This window comes from Arvicola amphibius, chromosome 17 (assembly GCF_903992535.2).
Source record: "Arvicola amphibius chromosome 17, mArvAmp1.2, whole genome shotgun sequence".
NCBI classification, from domain to species: Eukaryota; Metazoa; Chordata; class Mammalia; order Rodentia; family Cricetidae; genus Arvicola; species Arvicola amphibius.
Window position 1 is genome coordinate 33,960,919 of NC_052063.2, and position 27,269 is coordinate 33,988,187.

Below are 27,269 nucleotides of genomic sequence, written 5' to 3' on the forward strand. Positions count from 1 at the left end.
ACTCAGAGGTTAAGAGCACTGTCTATTCTTCCAAAGATCCTGAGTTCAATTCCCCGCAGTCACATAGTGGTTCACAACCATCTGTAGTGAGATCTAGTGCTCTCTTGAAGAAGAGACCTGGTCAGTCATCCTCATCAACTTAGACCATGAAACCCAATATAAATAAGTTCAACAGAACCGCCATATACAGGCTGCCCATGCATGCTTCAGTATTGCCAGGGCATAAATTTCAATTTCATTCATTCCATGACATGGATTCCAAACTTGGCACTGCTTAGGTGGCCAAGAATCATGGACTAGCTAGGCCCCATGGACCAAGAAGGAAACAAATGGCACTGTTCTGTCCGAGGAACACAGCAACAACATGGCTCCTAACAAAACTCTGCTATATTAGTAGATCAATGTCTCACTCAGCCGTCATCAGAGAAGCTTCCTTCTGCAGTAGATGGGAAGAAACACAGGAACCCACAACTGAGAAATGTGCAGAGAGTAGAGACCTCAGAACACTCAACCCTTATTGGGATGGGATGTCTCCATCAAATCCTTCTCCTTGGGGAACCCTGCAGAGGAGGGGGCGGAAAGAGTCTCAGGGCCGCTGGGGATGCAGGACACCATGGAAACAAGGCCTTCTAGACACAACCGGACAGACACACATGTGAACTCAGAGACACCGAGTCAGCATGCACAGGGCCTCCACAGGTCGAAACCAGATGGGGGCCCAGAGCTGAGAGGGAAAGTGGTCACAGTCTCCCACCACCAACCCAGAAGCCAATTGATAACCCCCTCAAAGAAAAAATTAGTTTTCTCCAGTGGAGTCACACTGGGTATACAAACCACACTTAAAGGCAGGCCCCTGTCCAGCAGTAGATGGTCAACAAAACCAAGCATTATCATAACTGGAATTTGTTTACCTTACAGTCTTTTGCTTATGTTTTATGGTTTCAGATTTTGCATATTTAGGTGATTTCTGTGTGTGCAATTAATTAAAATTAATGCTTTTCTTTTCTTTTCTTTTCTTTTCTGTCTGTATTATTTTATTCTGGTTTGTTTGCTTTTATTGTACATGTTTTAGATGCCTGTTTGCTTTCTAATGAGGGAGAGAAGGTGGGGAGGATCTTGGAGGAGTTGGGAGATGGGAAACCATAATCAGGATGTATTGTATAGGGAAAAAAAACTCATTTCAGCAAGCACAACAATGGCGGGCTAGGGTAAGGCAACCAGGTGCCGCCTTTTCTGAGTTGGTTCTCAGGAGCCCTAGTCAATTGAGATGAACAAGACTGGTCGCTTCCCACTCTTTCGCGTCTTGCCTCCTTGTGCCATCTCTCCCTGTCACACACCGTCCCAGTTTGATACCACAGCCACGGTGTGACATCGTTAAAGATGGTCCTGGCAGAGGCTGATCGGCTGACACTATCCAATCTTGAATTTTTTTTTCAGCCTATGAAATTGTCAGTATAAGAAACAAATCTTTTCCCCTTCATAAAGTGCTCAGCTCCACGCATTTTATTGCAGCAACAGAAAACAGACTGATACAACAGACGTGTACGCAGAATTATAGCCTCAAATATCAATTGCTATTAAGGCAAGCATTCATTTCTTCATAAAAACATTTTCCTTACTATCCGCTTTGTTGCATGCCTTTTTTCAGTACATTTGAATGTAGGTGTTTAACACAGGCAGAGAAAGCTGAGTTGAAAATGAAAGAAAAACAAGAAAAAACTGTTTGTTCTCCTCTTCTAAGGGCACCAAACAAGATAATTACACATAAATAACAAATTTAAAATAGATCTCCAAGGAGGAGACAATGGGGTTTGGGGCAATAATTTTCCAAGACCTGGACTCACTGTGTAATCTAAATGGCTTTGAACTCAAAATATAGCAAAGACTGGCTGTGTGCTCACTGTGACTGTGCTGTTTCATCCTCCTGAGTGATGGGTTTAGAGATCTATACCACCAGGCCTGGCTCTTTGTGGAATAATTTATTGATAACTTTCAAAATATAAACTGTTAGTAACTGCGGCACATAAGTGTGTTATGTTAGCCAGATGTATTCACCAGCTATCCATTGCTGGGAGTCAAAAACTTGAGAAAATCAACTTAACAAAGAGGGAGAAAACATTCTCGAATATTCTGGAAATGGTAGTGAAGGGACAAAACCAACTCTATCTTTGTACTCGGCCCTAAGGTTGCTGTCAGCAGAGTGGGGACGTTCCCTAGACTGGAGCCAATCAGAGAGTCACCCATACCCCTTATGCCCCTAACAATAGATTTGTGATTTTTTTTTTTCTGCCTTTATAAACCCTGTCTAAGAACGGAGGGATACTTCCTCTGGCTTCTGCTGCTTTGGTGTTCAAGACAGGTCCGAATTGCGATTTGCATAATTAAACCTTGCATTTGCATTTCGATAAGTCTGTCTCTAGTGGTCTTTTTGGTGTCTCTGTAGCACTGAATAAAGTCTGGAAGAAAAGTCAGAAGGTCTCATGCTACTGTTCAGATCTGGAGTGTCCTCCACAGCTGGTGAGTTGAAGGGTTGTTCAAAAGGAACACACTGTGCTGCAAGAGGTGCTGTGACATTTAGGAGGCGGGGCCTGGGGGAATGTGGGTTACACCGTGGAGGCACGCCCCTTACTCTATCTTGCTTTGCTTCCCAGTGTTTGCTCCGCAGTATGATACCCACAAAGATGATTCCCTCCTCCACAAGATGAAAAAGTGCGAGCCTAGATCACAGACTGAATTCTCTGAATCGCTGAGCCAAAATAAACCCTCCTTTTTCATCGGTTGATTTCCTCAAGGATTTTCTCCCAGCGATGGAAAGCTGGTGAACACGTGTCTGGAGTTTACATCCTGAAAAGTACCAACAAATGACTCCACAGAGAGCCAAGCCTGGCAGTATAGATCCCTAATCCCAACCCTCAGGAGGTTGAAGCAGGGGACTCACAGCGAAGACACAGCTAATCTGGGCTACATTTTGAATTCAAAGTCAGCTTAGATTACACAGTGGAGAGAAACGCCCTGGAGATGATGCGTTTGGAAATAAAAACACTGTTAGCACAGATCTAAAATCTGGTCAAAAGTTCTTTGTTTTAAAAATTATAGGTGACAGCTTTTCAAAAATAATTTATTTTTAAAGACTAATAAGCGATTGTTGGAATAATTCCTATGGAAGTACTCACATAAAACTTCCCATTACTATCAACGAAAAAAGTAATAAAATCTCCAACATCACTATCTCTTTGTGCTTCTTCCTATGGTGTCATGCTGAGCGTAAGAAACTGAGTGAGTGTGGACTTCACAAAAAATCATCTGTGAGTGTGCCTCATTGGCACCTTGTCCTTTAGGATAAAGACTTGCTGTTTCAGTGGATCCAAAATGTGCGGTTTTATTGAAAACCATTATTTGCAAGATTTTGTGTATTTTTCCACTTAACCTGGTGAATCTTATTATGTCAACAAACTCAGTATACTCATATACATAGCATTTATAACTCTACCTATAAATATTAATGATAGTTATCTGAAAAACCACACTTTGTGGGATTTTTAAGTGTTTTCTATTTTTTGAGAATTCCACACATTAGTATATTATATTAACATAATTTCTACACTTCAGTTCCCTCTCCAGCTACTTTTGTGCTTCCCCCCTTGGATTCATCACTTCTTCTATTTACTATTAACGCATGCACACACATGCACACACACACACACACACACACACACACACACACACACACACACTGAACCTACTTGGTGTTGCTTATATATACGTGTGTTTATGGTTGAACACTTAAGATTGGCCAACCTGCTTGGGGCTTGTCCCTGGAAAAACTGATTTTCCCTTTGTTAGTGCCATTGACTGTCCATAGTACTTTCCCTAGTGGTGAGCTATTGAGAATTTTCCCTTGGGGGAGGACCCGCTTGTTTGTTCTGGCCACCCAGAACTGAAATAACCACACAGAAATTGTATTAATTAAATCACTGCTTGGCCCATTAGCTCTAACGTCTTATTGGCTAACTCTTACATCTTAATTTAACCCATTTCTATTAATCTGTGTATCACCACAAGGTTGTGGTCTACCAACAAAGTTCCAGCACGTCTCTCTCTGGCAGCAAATCCATGGCATCTCTCTGGCTCTTTCCTTCTCCCAGCATTCAGTTCTGTCTTCCCCGTCTACCTAAGTTTGTCCTATCAACAGGCCAAGGCAATTTCTTTATTCATTAACCAAGAAAAGCAACACACAGGCAGAAAGACCTCCCACACCACACACGTGCACGCACGCACACTGAACCTATTTGGTGTTGCTTATATGTACATGTGTTTATGGTTGAACTCTTAAGATTGGCCAACCTACTGGGGGCTTGTCCCTGAAAATACTGATTCCCTCTGTTAGCAGCCATTAACTGTCTGTTTTGCTTTCTTTAGCAGTGGGCTATTGTGAATTTTCCCCATCCACCTTGGCATATCTTTTGATATGGTCATTGCACAAATCTCATTTAAGTGACCTTATCATTGAGATTTCATAGATGAAGTCATGTTTAGAAGACACTGCTTCACAGATTTCCTGGTCCCCCGGCTCTTAGAAAATATATATCCACTTTTCTATCATGTTCCCCCAGTCTTAGATGTATAGGCTGTGTTACAGATGCACCAATTGCACCCTATGGTCACTTGTCTGCATTCTGGCTAAGTGTAGACCTCTACAGTAACCCCTTTCTGCTGTGAAAAGAGGTTTTTTTGATGAGGGGTGAGAGATACACTTATCTATGTGATAAGGATACGTGTTTAGAATACAGCTAGAAGCTATGTTGATTTAGGAGAGCGGCAGTAGAGGTTTTTCTTTCTAGCATCTATGATCTTGCTTGTCATGAGTAGTCAGTGAGATTTCCAATAACAATAACAATAACTTTTTGTTGGTTCCCTTAAGACCAATTAGATAGATGTTGGTCACCTTCAAGATGTAAGTGCCACTCACTACTGCATCATTGGAGGATAACATTTTAGAATGGCTGCTGAGAGGGGGAGAATCTTTTTTTTTTTTTTTGGTTTTTTGAGACAGGGTTTCCCTGTAGTTTCTAGAGCCTGTCCTGGAACTAGCTCTTGTAGACCTGGCTGGCCTCGAACTCAGAGATCCGCCTGCCTCTGCCTCCCAAGTGCTGGGATTAAAGGCGTGTGCCACCACCACCCAGCGGAGAATCATTTTTTTTAAACTTCTGGGCAACAAGGCATCCAAGAGGATTGGTTGTGTTACAGCCACTGCCCACCTCTCTCCTGTGACCAAATGAAATGGCTGAGTTATGTGACCATTATTCCTTTACTCAAATGGACACTTTCCATGATGCAAGTGGATGAACCTGGGGCTTTTCAGAGTCACCACTGATTCCATGGAAAATGCATGACACTGCAAGTCCCATGGTGTGTTCCTGAAGGTCTTCTCTCTGACTGAGAAGCCACAGTGAGGAGCTTTTCTTCACACCCATGTTTGGACATCATCCTGTGAGTAAGCCATAGTGATATTCTTCCATCTGGAGCCCAGGCCAGTAGAAGACTTTCCATCCTTGTGGCCTTTAGTGTTGTAGTCTTTGTTTTGATGCTCATAGGAAATATGCCCATCATTTTCTTTGCTTTTACTGGAAAATTGAATCGTAGACTTGTAGAATGAAGCCACTTGTTTGCTCCTGGCTGCTCGGCAACTCAGACCCGAAATAACCACACAAAAACTGTATTAATTAAATCACTGCTTGACTCATTAGCTCTAGTTTCTTACTGGCTAACTCTTACATCTTAATTTAACCCATTTCTATTAATCTGTGTATTGCCATGTGTCTGTGGCTTACCTGCAAGCTTCCCTCTGGTGTCTGTCTCTGGCAGGGGCTACATGGTTTCTCCTGAACCTGCCTTCTTCCACCCAGAATTTAGTTTAGTTTCCCCCACCTACCTCTGTTCTGCCTTGCTGTAGGTCCAAAGCAGTTTCTTTATGAATGAATGGTAATCACAGCATACAGAGCAGAATCCCACATCATAGACTAATATTCATTTAGCTTCTCAGTATATTCATGTCCAAAAAATTTTCAATTATAATACCCAGCAACTCAAATTTTCTAAATTTGCTTTTGTGTTTTTAATGACTTTCTTTATGGTCTCAGTATAACTTGCATACAATACAGCTTATTTTGTTTCTTATGTGAATGAGCTTTGATTTCATACTATGAAGCTTAAGATCTTAGCTTTTAAATACTTGGTAATAAGAACCATAGAATAGCCTTATCATTGGGGTTGAATTGTATATGTCTCATTGAAATTGCCCATTTCTTAATGATAAGACAGTTTCAAATATTATTTCTAACAAACCGAACCTCACTTTTTTCTTCAGTTTTCAATTTATTGTCTACAGTTACATCTGCTGACTGCAGTAGAAATTCTGTTCAGCTCATTTTTTCTTGGCCAAATTATCAGTTCCACATCTGTTCTTTTATTCTTGAAAGGACCAGCGGCCAATGCTGAGCCTGGTAATGCCCCCCCCCCAAGCAATATGGCGATCTCAGGTGACTAGCCGCTTTCTTCAGATGCATCCATGAGTCATCGTGGTGGTGTCATTTTCTGCCTTGAACTTGTAGAGGGAAGGCCCCGTGCTTACACTTACAAATACAATGCTCAGGAGGAAAATTTCATTTTGAAGAGTTACCCAATCAGCTGTTTAGTTCACAGCCTAGCCATAATCACGGTAAATGTTTGCTTCAAATCAACTACATAGACAGGTTTATTTTTTTGTTATTGCGGTTGTTTCTTTTAAACATAACCAGAATTTTCAATTCTTTTGCCCATGGAATACAATAATAGGAGGTAGATTGGAGTAAGATAACAAACATAACAACCAACCTAAAGTCCCCTTGACTTGTTCAATGAAAACATTTCTCTTGACCATATTTCAGTAAAGCGCACTGTGGTGGTTTGAAGAAAAACGGCCCCTCACAGGGAGTGGCACTATTAGGAGCTGTGGGCTTCTTGGAGTAGTTGTGGCCTTGTTTGAGGAAGTGTATCACCATAGGGGCAGGCTTTGAGGTCTCGTTTCTCAAGCTTCACTCAGTGTGACCGTTAGTTGACTTCCTGCTGTCTTCTGATCAAGGTGTAGCCAGCACCATGTCTGCCTGCGTGCCACCATGTTTGTCACCATGATGATCATGGACTGAACCTCTGAAACTGTAAGCTACCTACACAATTAAACGTTTTCTTTATAGGAGTTGCCGTGCTCATGGTGGCTTTTCACAGCGACAGAAATCGGATGTAGGAGTGTGTCTATCTATCTGCTGTTTCATTGGTTAATTAATAAAGAAACTGCTTGGCCTTAAGTGGTGTTGATAAAAAGCTGACAGCGTGTTTTTCAGTTTTCAGCCATAGCAGGAAAAAAAGCTGCGCCGAAAATTCCGTTGTTCTGGTCCGTCCTGCCAGGGCAAACTCTGACTCTTTCAGGCAGGCAGTCTGACTGAGTGTGGTCTATGAGCAGAATGCTGCAGCTTACTTGGTGGCAGGGACCTTGAAATGCCATAGAGTTGTGGCGATAAACATGGCTACAGCCAGTGCCTCCGCCATAAGGCTGGAAAGCTAAGGAATGGGCTGGATCTAGCCGTCAAAGCCATGGCTTTAATCCTATCCATATTGCTCAGTAATTTAAAGGTTCATGTGGTCAGAAAAAGAGAGAGAGATACAGTAAAGAGAGATTCAAAAACAAGGAAAACCTCTAAATGATTTACTATGTGTTAAAAATATATGCAGGCTAAATGTTAAAGTTCTTAAAAGTAAAAAAGAAAAAAAGGGAGTAGTTGGGTGTGGTAGTACACACCTTTAATTCCAACACTTGGGAGGCAGAGGTAGATTGACCTCTATGACTTCAAGGTGTGGTAGCACACACCTTTAATCCCTGCACTGGGGAGGCAGAGGCAGACTAATCTCTGTGAGTTCAAGGACAGCCTGGTCTACAGAGTTATTCCAGGACAAAGATATACAGAGAACCTGTCTCAAAAAATAAAAGTAAAAATAAAAGAAATAGAGGTTAAAATAAAGCCGCACAAAGATGGAAAATACACAGAGACTCTTGATGCTGTATACTATTATGCTCTCTTTGAATTGTTCGAATACTGGGGAAGGAGCAAAAGCTGCTAAAAGATATTTGTTTATAAATGCTGCTAAACTATTCCAGAATAGATATTTTGAAAATACCTTGACTTTAAAATTTGGATCTAAGGATATGATACTTTGTAAAAGAGATTCTTCTTTTGTTTTTACAGAAAATGAGACCCTGTGAATTGCTTCTATCCCAATATGGTATGATAGACCACGCCCTCCTGAAAGGTTGATGTGAACACCTTCAGAAAATTACTTCACCCAACTGATGACTGAGATGAATCTAACACACAGGTTACACCATAAAAGACCTAAATAACAGTGCCCCCATACAACAGGAAGCAGTTTGGAGAAAAAAAACTACACCCACATTCCCAAATATTGCTTATAAATGTTCTTTTACATTTAAAGGGGGATATGATATATGAATAATTTGCATTGATATGGATTTTGCTTTAGTGATTTAAATTTAAGGTCAATTTTGTTATATGTATATGTATTTCTGATCTTGATTAAGGTATTGTGATTGTGTAGTTCATTTTAAAAATGTAATGTATAATTAGAAAATATAGGTTGTTAATGAATAATCATTGATAATAGTCAAGCTTGTAGTCATGTTAGTTAGATTTTCTAGATAGATAGATAGATAGATAGATAGATAGATAGATATTTCAGTTAGATAGGCATTCCTAATATCTTTCAAAAACTACAGAATATGGCATTTTAATGTTTTAATAACTTAGGACTTTTCATGACAACGAGACATGTCTGCTCCTGGCAGCACCAGCTACATCAAGAGGAAGATGGGCATCCAAGAGGCTACTTATGGAGTTTGATAGTCATTTGGGCAAGAAACTGCTCTTGCCTGGACTGTTGCATTAACTGGACACAGAGAACCCACAGAGAGAGGACTGCTAAACTTGCCTAAAGGTGAGATGATCCTTTGGGGTTCCTGAGTCATAAATGAGTCTGTGAGACATTCTGCAGGACACAGCAGATACTGACTGAACTGTCTTTGAAATTTCGTGCTTCATGGAAATGTCTGCTGGAAACTATGGGCCTGTAGGTCGAAGATGGATGCCCCAACGGTACAGAGGAACTTTGGGTGACTGTCCAGGCAGCGAGATGTCTCTGTGATTTCTAGAGTTTTGTAAGTTGCTTACTTCTCATTTACTTAGGTAATATTATATCCTTCTGGAGTCTTTGATGGAGTTGAAGAATATTAAGATAGTTATAGTTTTCCTTTGTTATGATAAAGATAAAATAGATATAAATATTATAACTGTAATTCTTACTTGATAACTGTTATATGTAATTTTGCTCTGTTAAAGTTAAAGCCTTCTTTTTTGTTTAAAGAGAAAAAGAGGAAATGATGTAGGAGTGTTTCTATCTATCTGCTGTTTCATTGGTTAATTAATAAAGAAACTGCTTGGCCTGATAGGTTAGAACATAGGTGGGTGGAGTAGATAGAACAGAATGCTGGGAGTGAGGCAGATGTCCCGGGCAATTGCCCTGCCTCTCCTCCCTAGGAGAGTCGCCATGAAGTCAGCCACCAGGTCAGACATGCTGAATCTTTCCCGGTAAGACACCACTCGTGGTGTTATACAGATTATTAGATATGGGTTAGTCAAGATGTGAGTAAGAGGCTGAAACTAATGGGCCAGGCAGTGTTTAAAGGAATACAGTTTATGTGTTGTTATTTCGGGGTGTAAGCTAGCCGTGAGGAGCCGGGCAGCTCATCACTACAGAAATCTAAGACACAGACTGTGGGAGAAAAGTCACACTATATTGTGCTAAATCAGTTTGAAACATGGATTCTTTTTACTTTGCTTTCCCCCTTCCCTGGGTTCTTATTGAGCTGGAAAACAGAAACAAAACTGAAGTTTACATGGGGCAACTTCGAAGTTCAGATTCACAATGAATTCAAGACTTGTTTAAATAGCCTACTGTCCAGAGGTTGGCCACATACCTTTCCAAATTGCAAAGCAATCTGGGGAATGTTGTGTGCCTAAGAGGTTAGGAACAAATTTGGTAAATGGTTATATACAGTCTACTAAAATGGTTCCATATAAAGATGGTAAGATATTTGTTCATAAAGTTACCATGGCAATGGAACAGGTGGTGGAAATGATCACTGTTGAATAAGTCTCTCAAGATGGAATAAGAAGATGTGGAGGGGGTTGAAGAGAAAGCTCGGCAGTGAAAAATGCTTGCTACTGTTCCAGAGGACTTGAGTTCGGTTCCTAGCACCCATGACAGGTGGCTCACAACTGTCTGTAAGTCCAGCTCCATGAGACGTCCTGCCTCCTCTAGCTTCCTTGGGCACCTGCACACAACTTGCATACACATGCACAGATTCACAAACACATAATTAAAAATATTTTTAAAATGAAAATCAAGCACCAAAGCTACACAGAAAAACCCTTTTCAAAAACAAACAAAAACAAAAAAAGTAAAGAAAGAAAGAAAACAGAAAATCAGACAAATTCTTCAGAGTCACTGATAAAATTTTAGGAAAGTGGGTTTGAATCTATAATGCACACTCTTACTTCCCTGGAACCAGTTCCTTGCCTTCAGATCAACTGTGATGAACATCTCATCTCTTCTCCATCATTAGGATGCAGGTTCATACTTCTCCTTCATTCCACTCAAGACTCTCATCAGCTTCATAAGTTTATCGAACATTGACCTCTACATTTTTGAACACCTGTGTCAAAATTGAGAAATAGATGTCTTTATTTTTACTAAATAATCAATCACAGTCAGTATAATGGGATCCACAAGAATGGAGAGATGAACCTGAAACCCCAGTTTTCAGATATCCAATTTAAGGATGTTTTTCTTTTTTGTTTAATTAAATGTCTTCTTTATCAACACTCATTTTATAAGAACCAGAGAAATAAAAGAAAGTGAATGTCAATCAAGTTCACTACTTGGTTTTGCTTCTTCTCTTCATATCTGACTAGAAAATGTGAAGAATTTTCATTGCCTTAAGGTTGAAAACTTATTCATATTATTTGCCTTCTGGGATCAGCTTTATTATGATGACGACACAGTAAGCATAAGATGATGCTGTTCTCATGAAAGTCTTACATACACTTATACATATACACACACGTGCTCGCAGGCATACAAACACAAGCAGGCATATACATACACATGTACACAGACATTCACACACATGCGGGTGTATATATTGTTGGTTGTTTTTTTTACTCTTTTTACTCTTTGCCCTTTTGGGGGACCTGCCACCCAGGTCCCAAATACATCGCACACACAGAGACTAATTATTTTTTATAAACACCCGGCTTTAGCTTAATGTATTTCTAGTCAGTTTTCCATAACTTAAAATATTCCATCTGTCTTTTGCCTCGGGGCTTTTACCTTTTCTCATTTGTGTGAGTCTTACTTTCACTTTTACTCCATGGCTGGCTGTGTAGCTGGGTGAATAGCCCCTGTTATCCTCCTCTCTTTGTTCTCTTGCTCCTTCTTCCCTCTTCCCAGATTTCTCCTCCTATTTATTCTCTCTGCCTGCCAGCACTCCCCCTCCCCCTGCACCTAGCCTTTCTCCTGCCTCACTATTTGCCATTCATCTCTTTATTAGACCATGAGGTGTTTTAGACAAGTACAGAAACACAGCTTCACAGAGTTAAACAAATACAGAATGGATTCTTCCATCATTAAAACAAATATTCTACAGCACAAACAAATGTAACGCACCTTAAAATAATTTTTACACAGCACATATAAATGCACACACGCTCAAGGCCTACAAACACATGCATGTGCATACAGACATGATGTACACAGACACGCAAATCCATGGGCACACAGACATGTACACATGCAGGCATATACATGTGCACACATACAGACATGCACATACATACAAGCATTTATATATGCACACATTTATATAGACATACATATACACACATGCATACCTTCATAGGAGTACACAGTTATTCATACAGGCACACGCACAAATATACACATACATACAGGCACACACGTATACATGTATTACACAGTTATTTTCTGAATTATCAGGAGACTAAACAATAATTTTAATAATGTGTTTAACTCAGTCTTAAGGACAACCCCCGCTTCAAAAAAAATTAAAAAAAGAAAGAAACAACCAAGAAGAAAGTCCCTACAAATATGACCACGCCTTATTCCTTTGCGAATTGCCTATTTATGGTTTGGAAGAGAACACACTAGGAGCATTCAAATTTAATACTGCATCAAATATTCTCCAAAAGGATTCAAGGAAGTCTATCCAGTGGATCTGTCATTGAAAAGTAAACATTTCTGTAGATAGAAAAGTGTCTTTTTAGTTTTTGTAGGCCAAATATTCATTTTGTAATGACAGAAAGCAAACAGATCCTTACTGAAGTGGAAAGAAAGACTCTTACCACCAGTGAAGGACGGGGATTAAAGGCTACAGGGAACATATCTCCAGGCCCACCCACTGTGAGGAGCTTTTCAGCTGGATCCAATAGCAGTCCAAAAGCAGCACGACAAGAAACAGAGAAGGGCTGAGCACTTGGACTGCTCTCCTGCCCACACACAGGCAAAAGCTGCGGAAAGAGTCAGTGAGCTCACTGGTGTCTGAGCGTTTGCACACTCGGGGAACCAGCAGGCGCTTTCTTGTTTGTGTTTGGTCTGAATGCTGTTTTCCTTACCCACATTAAAAAAAAAATTATGAACCCATTAGTCAAAAGAATTACTCTATTTTCATTCATGGGAAGATGATAGAAGCCACCGGAGGAAATAAAAGCAGTAAATAAACACCAATGCAAAGGTTACATTTTATCATTGTCGTGAAATTATGTGTACTATATTCAGAAATGAAAGCCATGGTGCATAGAAGTTTTCTTAATCATGAGGGACTGACTTGTCATTATTACAAGCTACTTGAGGCAGGAAAGGCACCAGATTTATTGACTTAGTAACAAATCTTGTACGTTTCAACACTGATAACTTATGACTACAATGATTAATACTTCACTGGAATCTTTCATATTAGATTGTTAATATGCTCTTACTCTGCTTTGTGTTTCTCTCCAAAAATAGTTATGGGTGTTTCACACAGACAACACCCAAAATACTTGTCATGATCAATAATAACCATAAGAATAAACATGATGGCCATACCCGAGATAATTATTTCTTATAATAAATGGTTATAAGGTCAGTTTTGCTCCGGGGACACCTGTTTGGGTCAGTGGCAGGCCTGGCAGATTTAAACAGGGGCAGAGCCCCCTATGCCTGAGCCAATCTAAGCAACCCAGCCACTTCCTCCAAGATCACTGAGGTGGGGAGATGCACAGTGACCATTCAGCAGTAGCAGTACCCCAGAATGAGGAGACTGGGCAACTCATATAAAATGTCTATGGATTGTGGAGGACTCAAGGGGTTGGTGCCCCTCATTCATGTTACTGTGTTCCAAGTTATTCTTTGACAAAGATATTGATAGAAAGGTGAGGTATTTTCAGGATATATTAGATGCCGCTAATAATCTTTTGTTGGTATCTCTTTAGCCTCTCACCATCAATCAGCTCTTCCTTCAGATGCATGGTTGTGGGCCTTTAGATACCTTTCCCATCCTCTGTAGGAAGACGTTACATAAGGCTGACTGACCCTGGCTGTCTTGCCCATTTGTAAGAACACCTGGAAGAGTGTAGGGGCAGCGGCTGAGTAGTTAAATCAAAGGCAACTGTGTGAGTGCCAAGGGCAGGCACTCCTAGAAATTATCAGATTGTTAGGTAAAAGTCTGCCTGTGTTGCTGGCCAGAAAGGCCCCCGAGACACCGTATAGCATAACGTCTATTTCCACTGCTGCTCGTTATGTACCAACTAGATAGTAAGAACCTATTGCTGAAGACACCACGTGGAGAAATAAAACTGCAGCTGAACTACGAGCCTTCTCCTTGCTGTTTTGCTCTCGGTGCATAAGGCACAGTGCAATGAAGGATTATTGACACTGCTTTGTTTGCTACAGTACTGTATTAGTTACTTTTCTATTGTTGTGGCAGAACATCATGACCAAGGCAACTTTTAAAAGGAAGTGTTTAATTTGGAGCTGGCAGTCAGTTAGGTATGGAAAGGGAAAGGAAGAGAGAGAGAGAGAGAGAGAGAGGAGAGGAGAGAGAGAGAGAGAGAGAGAGAGAGAGAGAGAGAGAGAGAGAGGAGAGAGGAGAGAGAGGAGAGAGAGAGAGAGAGAGACTTGGTTACATAATCTCTTGAAACTCCAAATCCCATCCCCCAGTGACACAGCTTCTCCAGCAAGGATACACTTCCTAATCCTTCCAAATGTTTCCAACAACTGAGGACCAAATATTCAAATATATGAACCCATGAAGGGCAATCTTGCAAATCACCATAGATTTCAACATGCCAGGGGAGATGTGCTCACTAGTGGCTTGGCTGTTATAGGTGCAACAAATGGTTTCTGATTGGCTTTAAGGCCTGCCTCACGAAAAGTAACTCAAAACTGTTACTGGAAGTCAGAGACTTGAGGCTGGGATTCCCAGGTCATGATAGGGGAACAGTTGTGTTTTGTTGGATGGCTTGTAATTATTTATGCTTATGCTCATGGATCTTCGTTGCTCTCAGCCACAGTCAGTAACAAAATGAAATGTCAGCAGAACTCCTGAGAACCAGTTACTGTGGTTGTGATACAGTAGCCCGATGCTTAGCCGTAAGTAGGTGTGCACACGCACATTACTCCTTCCACATTCATAAACATCATAGAAGAGGAGGCAGAAAGGCGTAAGATCCAGAGGAAGGAATGTGGTGTTGTATAACCATTTCCTCTGAATTTAGACATTCCCTGGTGAAGGGAAGAAACAAACTCACCAGGCTCAGGAGGTGAACAACAAAGTTCCTGAAACTTACAAGATTCATAAAGCTCCTCCCAAAGATTGTATTAACAGTAATATTTTCTGGGAAGAGGAGACGGTCTGACTTGACAAACTGCCTGAAAGCATGCAGAAATTCCAGGGATGCAGTTTTTGTGAGTTGTCATCCCGGCATTGGTGGGCTTTTCAGTGGCATGACTGCTTTTCTCCGCCCATGCTCCTGTGTTTAACCTCAACAAGCTCATTGGCTTGTCATGCGGGGCTTTGGGGCAATCGTTAGTTTCATCTGCCACCAGTGCCCTAAATTGTTAATAAATAAAACAAGGTGTAGTAAAATGAAGCAGTATTGATAGTTAAAAAGGAATGAAATTTTGAAATAAGTTATGACATTCAGGAACACGGAAAACAAGCAGACACAAAAGTCACGCAGAATACTCTGTTCTGTTTATATGAAGTGCTCATAATAAGAAATGAGTGACAGTAACCCGTGGTCACCAAAGGCTGAAGCAGAAAGGAATGAGCACTGGTGGCTATAGACATGAAATTTCCTTCATTAGTGAGTGTCAAAAAATATTCCAAAATTAGTGGTTAAAGTTGTATCATTTTATGAGTATACCAAAAAAGCACTGAATTCTTCACGTTACGAGGGTGAATTATTTATCATAAAATGTTCTTCAGCACAAAAAGAATTGATGCTGGTTTTCAGCAAAGTTCTTAATGTTGCAAGAATATATGAGCTGCATCGAATGAATTCTTTATTTCATATAAAATTTACATAATAGTTATTTCCTTTTCTTGATCGTTTCATCACAATGCATGTTTAATATAATCATTGATGTCATTATTCTATAATTGTCCACATAAATGAAGCATAAGAATATGACAGACTAAAATCAACACACAAATTTGCTGACAAAAGTCATTAAATCATAGTAACTGGTTGGAAGTTATAAAATGGATCCTACAAACATATTTACAGGTATTAGTAATGTTTGGGAATAGGATCTATTTCTGTGAATGTTTGTATCTATGTATGTCAGAAAACAGCAATGAAGAAAAGTTTTGTTTGAAAGATATATTACCAGAAATGTCGGTTATCGCCACCATTATAACTCATGGAAAACCTCCCAAGTAGAGTATTCACTGGTTAATTCAGTTTGGATATGAAGTATCCTCCCCATAAAGGCTCATGTGTTGATGGCTTGGACTTCTGCTAGTGGTGCTTGAGATCACAAGGCCCTGCCTTCTTGGGTGGATAAACCCATTGGTAACTTTATAGTTTGATATTATTTCACAGGTGATAGATGTGGGAGTTGGTTAGAATATGATTTTGAGAACTATGTCTTGTCCCAAGTTCTTTCCTCTCTCTCTTGTTCATCTATCTATCTATCTATCTATCTATCTATCTATCTATCTATCTATCTATCTATCTGTCGATCTACCTATCATTTACCATCTCTCCCTTCTTCTACCTCCTTCCTGGATGCAAGAAGGTAAGTAGCCCTACCCTACCATGCCCTTTAAACACGGTACTCTACCTCACCTCAGATTGTGCTCCAGATTGAGCACCATCTAATTAATCCTTTGGGATCATAAGCCAAAACCAATTCTTCCCCCTTAAAGTTGTCTATGCCAGGCAATTTTTTTTTCTGTAGTGACAAAGGACTGGGAAACATATTATCAGCTCCTTTTCTGCTGCTGCAATAGAACACCGTCACCAAAAGCAACTTACAGGAGAGTGTTTATTTGGACTTTTGGTTCCAGGGGAATAAGAGTCAGTTACTATGGGGAGATAAAGAGGCAAGCTGCAGTAATCACAGCAGGAGCAGAAAGCTGGGAAATCACACCCTCAGCTGCTAGCATAAGGCAGGCGGGAAGAGCAAACTGCCAAGTAGGGCAGGACTAAAACCTCTCAATATGCATATATCTTCCACCAAGCATCCCCAAACACAGCATCACCGGGGACCGACACAAACACCCTAGCCTCTGGAGGACATCGTCAATTCACGTCCTCTCATATGCTGATGGCAGTATGCACGGTGACAGACAGTGCCCCACAATTAAAAAGCACCCTGAACTCATGAAAATGAAGACTAATAATGGCTATAATTTCTCCGTGAGTTACCTTGTCACATGAGCAAAGATTATTTTTCATTTTGTTTGAAATTTTTGTTTGAAATAATGCACTTTTCCCAATAATGTTCAATACTTTTTGTCAGTGGTTGTTTTTTTATGCCTACACAAAGATTCTTTCAAAAATCTCATAATTAGAGATTTTTCATTTGCGTGATCACATTATAAACTCAGTGCCAGGATTTAAGTAAAGGCGTGTGATCCATTTCTCCAATCATTTTAAATCTAAAACGGACACTGGCAGTTAATGTAAGGTTTCAGTGGTGTCACAGAGATTTCTTAATAGTTTAAAAATATTTTTCTTATCAGATTCAATTATATTTCATGATGAATTCACTGTTACATAATTCCTATGGGTTTCTTATTAAATTCTTCATTGCATATATGTTGAGGTTTCTAATAGTTACTGTAGAGAAATAAATGCTTTTATTCTTATTTATGATTCAACCACTTGATTATTTCTGCTGTTTTCCCTCTTAAAAGCAATTTTCCATTTCTAATTTAATGTTCTGAGACACATGTATTTATTCTCATTAGAGAATTTTCTGGATAAAATTATTATTATACTTCTCATAGAAGAAATGGATTCAGTTTGTCATCTTCATTTTTATCTACTCTGAAGGAGTGACCTCTGGAATTGCTAATGTTTCTAGTTTTATTATGTTTAATATATATATATTTACTAACTGCTGGATTCGACATCTTTTGAAATCATATATTAATAAAATTAAAGGGAAAAAACAACCAATCCTCAGGACGGAGAAGAAAGAGAAAGTCAGACTTCAGCTGATTTACATTATCTTTTAAATATTAAAAACTGCATAATCTTAGCTATGGGTTAAAAAGTTTTTAAAATGTTTATAAGAAATAGGATATGCTAATGTTGGTTTGCAAGAGTCAGTAAAATATATTTCTTTTTGCGCCTTTGCCAGAGTGTGAAGGTGAAGCTGGGTCAATCACAAATTATGTGAGCTGTGCCCAGCGCTGTGATCAAGGCCTAGGTCATGCGTTTGGGCTATTTATGTACTTTGGGTATTTGTGTAATAGTTCGACTTTTTTTTTATTTCAGAAGTAAAAGACAGTGTATGTTAAAAAACATGTTTTCGTTTTAGCAATTATACTAGGAAAGTATGCAGAGATACACTGTTAATTGAGTCATACATGCAGCATAGTGAGGCCTGGTTTTCGAACTCTGCCAAGTCATGAGGCTGTGTATTGGGAGTCATTTGGTGTCTACTACCCACTTGATTGTTGTATTCTCTCTGTGAAAAAGGAGGCACCCATGCCATGCTGCTATTATTGTTTGGATAGTCTTTCTGTGACTCAAAGAAATGTCCCCTGAAACACAGCCACATAAACAATCGTGTATTGGGAGAGAATTCAGCTCATTCTTCTAACCAACAAATACTTCTGAATGTCCGTGGGTCTGTTCAAACACACAATCGGCTGGGGAAGGGAGAGATCCAATAGCTCACCTCACTAAGCACCACCTATGGCGCCCTTGTAAGGACAGCACACTGTGGGAGCACAGGGGAACAAAGCCGACTGAGGCCAGAATCACAGAGGCCTTCACAAAGGGGCAGCACTTCATGGGGGCTTGGACGAATGAGTGGTTTGCTAGGTAGAGTCAATGGGATATTACAACAGGCAATGGTTAAAGACCCATCTATTGTGAAACCATGCAAGCTGAAGGCCTCGCTCGAGGACTCCGTACTAACTGTACGGAGGCTCACAAGTAGTAGTTCCGGCCTAGAAATTGGTCTTTTAGTCTGAAAAATATCCCCACGATAAGTGCATCATTTTCATCAAAAATTGCTGACAAATACCTATGATCTGAAAACAAAACACAGAGCTTTAGAGAAAATTCTGAAGGCCAAGCTCTGCCTGATGGGCTGTATTAACACGCAAATCTTTTCCCTTCCCACAAACGCACTTCTCAGAGGAGAATTACAGGGATAATACTCCAGTTCTCGCAGACAGCTTCAGGGCCAGCTCTGGGAAGGCTCTTAGCTGCCCCCACTGTCTTCTGTGTGAAATCGCCACGGCTTGTCCTGCTCACTGAACCCCTACTGGCCAATAGAACGGAGACAAAGGAGCGAGATGCGGTGGTGGTTTCTGTGATGGGTTCTGCACTGTGAGGTCCTTCTTTCTCTGCTTCTTGAGACGGTGAGGTGATTGAAGGGTTGGCAACAGCTGCAAAGCTTGGGGTCAAGGAATAGAAAGCTGAGAGCAATCCAGGGCCAGAGCGGTGGACCAATCTTAGATGCCTATAGCGAATCTGTGTGATCAAAGTCTAGTGTATGGAGGCTGGAGAGAGGCTGAGTGGTTAAAAGCTTTGGCTGCTTTTCGAAAGGACCTTGGTTGGGCTCCCAGAACCCATGCTGGCTCACGACCACCAACAACCCCAGTTCTTGGGAATAGACACTAGAAACCCTGCCTTACCCACACAAAAGAGAGTGTGTTGGGGGGATTACAACATATGTTGTTAAAGCATTTATGAAACTAGAAAGGTATTACTAAACCTTCATGTGTTACTTATAGCCGAACTTACCCTTTAACTCACTCCTCTGTAGAGTTTCCAATCTATTATATAGATCTATGATTTATTTCTCCTCAAAGGGGTATTCTTTCTAGTTAGTAGATTTATTTCTTTTTAGTGTGTGCGATACCTCCTCTATTTATTTTATTTTATTTTTATTTTTTTGAGACAGGGTTTCTCTGTATAGCTTTGGAACCTGTTCTGAAACTCACTCTGCTCCTTAGACCAGGCTGTCCTTGAACTCACAGAGATCCACCTGTCTCTGCCTCCTGAGTGCTGGGATTAAAGGAGTGCACCACCACCGCCCAGTTGATACCTACTCTATAAAAAAAAAAATGCATAAATGAAAGGAGAGCCTATTTGGGTTCTCCATGGAAAGCAAGCCAGTGTTTCCAACCATGAACTCTCCCTAAAATGGGCAATGACTTGGGTGGACACACACACTGAAACTTTCTGGCTCTGGTGAAGTATTTCCCATGATTAACTTATTCAATCCTTCCAACAGCCCTAGGAAGTAGGTGTATTTCCAGCCCTGTTGGACAGCGCAGGGCGGGGGAGGGGGTGGGGGAGGAGTTAAGCACCGGTAACTGACTAATGTCTCCCAGCTGGAGAGGAATGAACCTGAGCCTCTGCAGCTAGGCTTAGCTCTTCAGGGCTGCTCACACCGCCCCACAGGTGTGCACTGGCTCCTGAAACCATGCCTTGGTTTTTGTCCTTGGCTGAAAGAAAAAAGAACGTGTATAAGCAGAAATGGGCGAGTGAAGGCATTCTTGTTGGCGGACCCCTCTGTTCTTACCATTTCTTTCTATTGCTGAGGTGTTTATAGAATGGGTTTTGAATTTGTCCTCAAGGGCTGAGCTTTATGCTCCTGAATCCAGAATGCATTTGTTGTAATTCGGATCTTCAACGTCAGACTCTTGGAGCCTGGTCACAGTTGGAACCACTTGCTGTCAATAATTACCTTCATCATTCAATTGTTCTTGGAGTTTCTTACATTGACCCTCCCTGCAACTTGCTTTCCATGGCTTGGACCCTTTGTCCCTATTCTCTATCTTGCCCTTCGAACCTACCTTGAAGCTCTAGATGCCTATGGCACTGCTGGGCATGCTCCAGATACACATCCATTGCATCTGTTGCCTGTTTTATCCATCAAGTCGTTATTGGTCCCTGGCCACATGCCAACCACCGTACTGGGCTGTGACTCTATGTAGCGCCTACCTTTGCAGAATGTTTAACATAGCAAACAAGAGCTACAACAATAAAACGTAGTTATGATGGTAAACAATGGTTCAAATAAAAAAAAAAAATCACACCTAACAAAAATTGTGATGAACATGACGCGAAGAGATAATCCACAAGCTGAGTGGAGCTTGACTAGTGTTTTCGTCAGCCCCATGCTCCACCAGCTTGACTGAGAGGGAAGGATGTTACCATCAATAGAGGGGTTTAGCAAGGCATGGAAGCATGACCCAGCACAGCTCAAAGCTTAGGGAGGGACAAAGGGAATAGCTAGAGATGACAGAGAAGAGGATTTGAGTGACACCAGGAAATGCCCTGTGTGCCATGGAGAGCAATTGAGGCTTTGGAGGGATTTGACCAGCCAGTGGAACGCTGCAGTTTTCCAGGTCTTTCCACCCTCTCAGCTAGGCTTCTGCACATCAACCTGCCTTCAGCCCAGTGAACACACAGAAGTGATTAATGATCCCTGTGACCACCCAGAAAACATTCCTGGCAGCCGCGGGCCCCGAGATACAGCCAGGATTCTGCTGCTCTGGCCACACTGAGGGCAGAACGGTGCCCCCTTCATAGAGCTCAGCTGCTCCTTCCATCACACCTCGTTCCCACCTCCCTGCCACAGTCTGTGGCTGCTGCTTCTTTCTCTGGGTTATGTTTAACATTGGAAGCTGAAGTCCGTGGAGACGAAGGATGTTTCTATTTCTTCCATTTGGAGTTAAGACTGACTATAAGTGTAAAATAATGTGGCAACATACTCTCATTCCTCGCAGCCCCAATACAGAAACGTCTATTTACCCTGTGAGATAAAATTATCATTTTAAAGTAGAAAATGGCAGTGCATTCTTGAGAACGGCCTGGTGACAGTCTCTAATGCCTTTTGTACCATTCTCTCTTTCTGACGCTGCCTGCCCCTCTTGGCCTTAGGCTTCCAAAGGAAGCAGGATCAAGCAAGCATGTTTGCAGGGCTCAGGGGCTCTATCTCCATGAGTACCGAACTTCACATGTGATTTTTCATCTTCTGACAGTACTCAATGACGTAGCATATTAATAGCAGAGATTTATATTGCTAGTGCTTTCATCAATAGAGGGGTCCTTGCTCTTCATTTGGAACCCACAGAATGCACCAAAGTCTAATATTTAGAAGCTGGAGAAAGTGTGTGGTCCTGAATACATTATATAGCTGTGTGGTATTCTGCTCATCTGGAGACTCTCCAGACCTGGCCTCGGGGATCCAGTTCATGTTTCTTTTTAATATAAGAACGTTTTCCTCCCATTGTACAATGATTAAAATTCCCAGTGCCTCAGCTCACGCCAAAGAAAAAGAATATAAGCAAGAAAATAATGTTCCAGAGACAGGAGAGACGATTCTTCTCCGTGCAGCCATGCCAAGAAACGAATGGGACGATGTGGACGGTCTCCTTGACTATTTTATTTTTAATAAATGCAGAGGTGGTTACAAGAAGGAGAGAAATGTTCCCTGGCAGAAACAAGCAGGGAAGGAGATTTCCCACCTGATGGCAGCCAGCACTGAGCTCTTCTGGAAGTCTTCCTACACACCAGTAATTGGAAACTAAACAGTCCTTGTCTAAAGGAGAGGCACCTGCTTGTAACTTTGTGTTCTATTATTCCCACTTTCCTCTTTGATGCCTGATTTTCACCTGCTTTGAATGATCTATGAGACTTGCTTTGAAACTTCAGGAAAAAGTAAAAGCAATGCGTGAGGGATTGCTATCTAGGAGAAATTTAGCTGATTTCTGAGTTTAAAAAATTCTGGATTCTTTTTTTTTCTGTGTCATAAAATAGGTGTCATTAAAAATTGATTTTAGAACCAGGAAACTTGGGCTCAGGCACCCACACCCACTGATAAAGAATTGTATGTCTTTGCAAAAATGTATCTCCATCAGTAAGTTTCAGCTAGGTGACCTGTAAGAAGGTAAGAAAGGAGTTTGATACACTAATGACCTTGTTAGTTAATGTCCCGTGATTGTCTATTTTAGGTTAATTATAAATGAACTATAAATGAAACACAGGAATTTAGGGCACTGGCATAAAAGCGACTGGGGGTAAGAAGACTCATGTGGGAAGCAGATGCTGCTTCCCTTCCACAGCCAATGCTAGCATGAGCAACTGTGTATTTCAATGTGAAACCCTGGATGCAGAAGAGGAAACAGGAACTTGTTACAGGAGAGTGAGGGAGAGTCTACTAAAGCACATTTTGGATGAGAAGGCTATAATGATATCTAATACTGTGTTTGCTGATTAAAAGATAAATTAAAAATTCATAAACACGGAGCTTTGTGTATGAAAATGTATGACAAGATTTAGCAAATTAAGGAAGCTAATTCTATTCCTAAATTGTTGAGAGTTTTGTTTCCAAATAATGAAAAGGTTACAACTGACATGCACTTACAAAAGAAAACTTAGTTTTCTCCAATGAAGTCTAGCTGGTGATACAAACTACACTTAATGGTAGGTACCATGTCTAATACTGGAAGTAGACGGCCAATATAAAATGAACTCAATAGTATTTTTGTAGAAGCTTTGTCTCATATTGCTTTGTCTTACTGGTCTCTTGCTTGTATATTATGGCTTCTGATTTTGTATTTTTATAGGTTTTGTGTGTGTATGTGTGTTGTTTATACTTTCTTTTTGATGTTGTTTTTAAATTCTGGTTTGTAAACTTTTATGTTTATCTATTTATTTCTCAGAGAGGGAGAGACAAGCAGAAAGAGGGGGAGGAGGAGGAGGAAGAGGTATGGAGTTGGATGGGTGGGAAGTGGAAAGGATCTGGGAGGAATTGGGAAAGAGGAAACCAGAATATATTGTATGAAAAATTAAAACAAAAGAAAAGGTTAAAAGTTTACTTATAATTTTTACATCTATTAAAAATGATCATATATTGTTGCCCTTCACAAATAGGAATTTAATGGGGTACATATATAGGACAGCCAACATGCTACCACACTGGGGTAGTGGGGGTCCTGATACAAACTCCCCTGCAGTCCACGTATATTTGGCACTCAGGATGCAGGGTCACGTCTCATAGATGGAGCCCTCTCTCCACCTGTCAGACTTTTTCCTCAATAATATTTGACAACAGAGACAGCCTAGAGCTTCTGCCTTGAAATATGGAATCACTCGGGGCTGGGAAGTATTACGTATTTAAGGTAGCTGCTTGAATAATGGAATAAAAACATATCCTCTGAAGTCCAGAACATGGCTTTACAGAGATCCAAGGGTTATTTTTAATAAATTTAAATAAATTTCCTTTTTTATTACATTTTAAACATTCCTATAGACATGTGCATTGTCAATTTGAGACTGAATTGGAAAAGGACTTAATAAGGCAGCAATATAGTGGCTTGGGGCAGGACTCGGATAATTAAGCGATATAGCCTATCTGTGTTGTGATGTTGTATAATGTCTAGAGTAATTTTCCTTTAATAATCATTAGAGGAAACAACATTCCAGAATGACTGGTTACAAATATCTCCCCACAGGTTGATCATTTTAGGATGATTTAAGTTGGAAAAACCAAGCGAAAACCAGCACAATGAGACTTACAGCTGCCTGGGTTTACCTTGATTACCAAACACCACAGGCACAAACAGTGCAATTTTCCTGCCAAAAGAAAGAGGAAGCCGACTCAGCACGTCTCCAGTGCATCCTAGACAACAGGGGTTTCAGAAGGGAGCTCTGAAAACGCCAGAGAATCACGTTTTTTGTTGTTGGTACCCGTTAGAAGCTTAACCAACTTTAAAAAAGAAGTAAATCAGAAAGCACTGTGCTATCTGCAGACCGTCTTCCAGCCCACCTGTCTGTGTTCACATGTTATTCATAAGGTGAGTTCAATAATTAAAAAAAAAGAAACAAACTCTGGTTTCTCTTGTAGTACCAGTTCCCAATTTCTCAGACCCAGATTTCCCCGACCCAGACTGCAGTACCTATGTGGTCTATGAGTTAACTGATTGTGGTCACAGTTTAAAGGCTACATTGTAAAAAAAATATAGTTATTCTGTCACCAATGGATGAAAGGGCTCAGTGCAAATCCTTCAGAAGGTAATGGCATAACCTTTGATTGCACAGAAATGTGCTCCCCACTCCAGCCTCCTGCTACACGTGATTAAGTATTTTCTGATGCTCGCAAATCCAGATCCACTTCTCTTACCTGTCTTCAGCTTTCTCAGATACAATCACAAACAGTAGATGTGGGACCCCAATACGCTTTCCTCCCGGATTGTGATATAATGACCTGAAACATTATTCCCCAAGGCCATGTTTTTTGGGGCCCACACTGTACTTTCTCCCCAGGTCTCTGTCTCTTATTTATATGGTCCTGGGTCATAACGTGCAGCACATCCAGCCAGCAGTGGTGAAGAAAAAAAGCAACATCACTGAAATAAAGTTTATATTTCATTGAAAGAGTGGAAAATGTCGCAATGTAAGTTAGTCACTGATTCGTGGCACAGCTTGGTTGTGTGTTTATTTTTTTCTTTTTTAAATATTTTTTATGGTTTATTTAACTTTATTTTATGTGCATTGGTGTGAAGGTGTCAGATCCCCTGCAACTGGATCTTCAGACATTTGTGAGCTGCCATGTGGGTGCTGGAAATTGAACCAGGGTCCTCTGGAAGAGCAGTCAGTGCTCTTAACCGCTGAGCCATCTCTCCAGCCCCGGCTGTATATTTATTATTCTGCCTTTGTTGGCAATACTTCCAAAGGCAAGCAAAGGGGTGTGTCAGTTGACCTGTTATTGATTAAGTATTTCCTATAACTAGTATCTTTCAGCAACTATATGAAGATTTCTCTGTGGTATCTTGGTTGTCTATTTCTTATTAGTGCTTTTTATAGTCTTATGCTTTCTGTCCTTTCTTATCTCTGTGATTTCTTGAGTTTTGGAAGTTGTTTACAATGCACGTCTTGTTAGGTAATATTATATCCTTCTGGAGTCTTTGATGGAGTTGTAGAATAGATAGTTATAATTATAGTTTTCCTTAGTAATGATAAAAGATAAAGTAGATGTAACTATTGTAACTGTAATTCTTGCCTGATATCTGTTTTGTTATATGTAATTTTTCTGTGTTAAAGTTAAAACCTTCCTTTTTATTTAGACAGAAAGGGGTAGGTGATGTGGAATTCCCTCTGTATGCTGTGATTATCAGTGATTAATAAAGAAATTTTTGGACCTATAGCAGGGCAGAATAGAGGTAGGCAGGGAAAGCTAACTGAATGCTGGGAGGGAGAAGGAAGAGTCAGAAGAAGCCATGTAGCTGCCAGTTGGAACCTAGCTGATAGGCCATGAGCCTTGTGGTAAAATATAAAATAATGGAAATAGGTTAATTCTAGATGTAAGAGCTAGCTAGCAATATGCTTAAGCTATTGGCCATAGAGTATTGCAAATAATATAGTTTCTGTGTGATTATTTCAGGCCTGAGCTGCCGGGAACAAACAAGCAGCCCTCCTCAACACCTTCTGGAACTTTAATTTTTACTTTTAATTTCTATAAAATATTGATTGTCAGAAAAAAATCTCTTTGTAGTTAGCCAATAAAAGAATGCTGTGGAGTTGTACTGTTTTGGTTTTTGTTTTGGTTTTTTGAGTCAAGGTTTCTCTATGTAGCCATAGCTGGCCTCGAACTCACAGAGATCCTCCTACCTCTGCCTCCCGACTGCTGGGATTAAAGGTGTGCGCCACCGTCACCCAGAGGAGTTGTACTCTTTAACTCCTACCCTGAACAGTCAAAGACGGTACTTTACAGCCTCAGATTTTAGTATTTCTTCCAGCTCTTTCCTTCTTGGCTTTATTTTGTTTTTCTCTCATAGATGAAAAACAGAAAGCTAAGAAAAGGGAGTCCATAATTTTATTGTGTAACGAGTCCCCTGCCACTGTTCTAGACCCCAGTACTAGCTGTATATGATCCAGAAAGGAAGGGGCCATACACACACTCTCTCCTGCAAAAGCGCTATCCCGGTGCTTTGAAGAGTTGCTTTAAGTGTCCTGAGGTTTCCCAGACACTCATTATATCGTAGTGTGTGTGTGTGTGTGTGTGTGTGTGTTTTAAATGTAGAATAAAATGCAGCTGGGGCTGTGTGGGTGCTGCAATGCGTCAAAGGAAAGGACTGTGTGACCCCACGTTGTCGTTGTCTAAAAGCAGAAGCTGCAATCGGTGCCATTGTTGAGTCGTTTTCAGTTGAGCCACCTTGAACTGGAGATTGTCCTGTCGGTGAAAATTTCTGGATGAAGACTGAACGGAAAATAAACACAGTAAAATATTTAGATGATTTATCGCAACCCTTCTCTAAAAACATGAGGATTACCTGAGAGAAGCGGGGTGAGTGCTCTGGTTTCATTTCTGCTGTAAGAAAACACCCTGAGGGCAAGCCG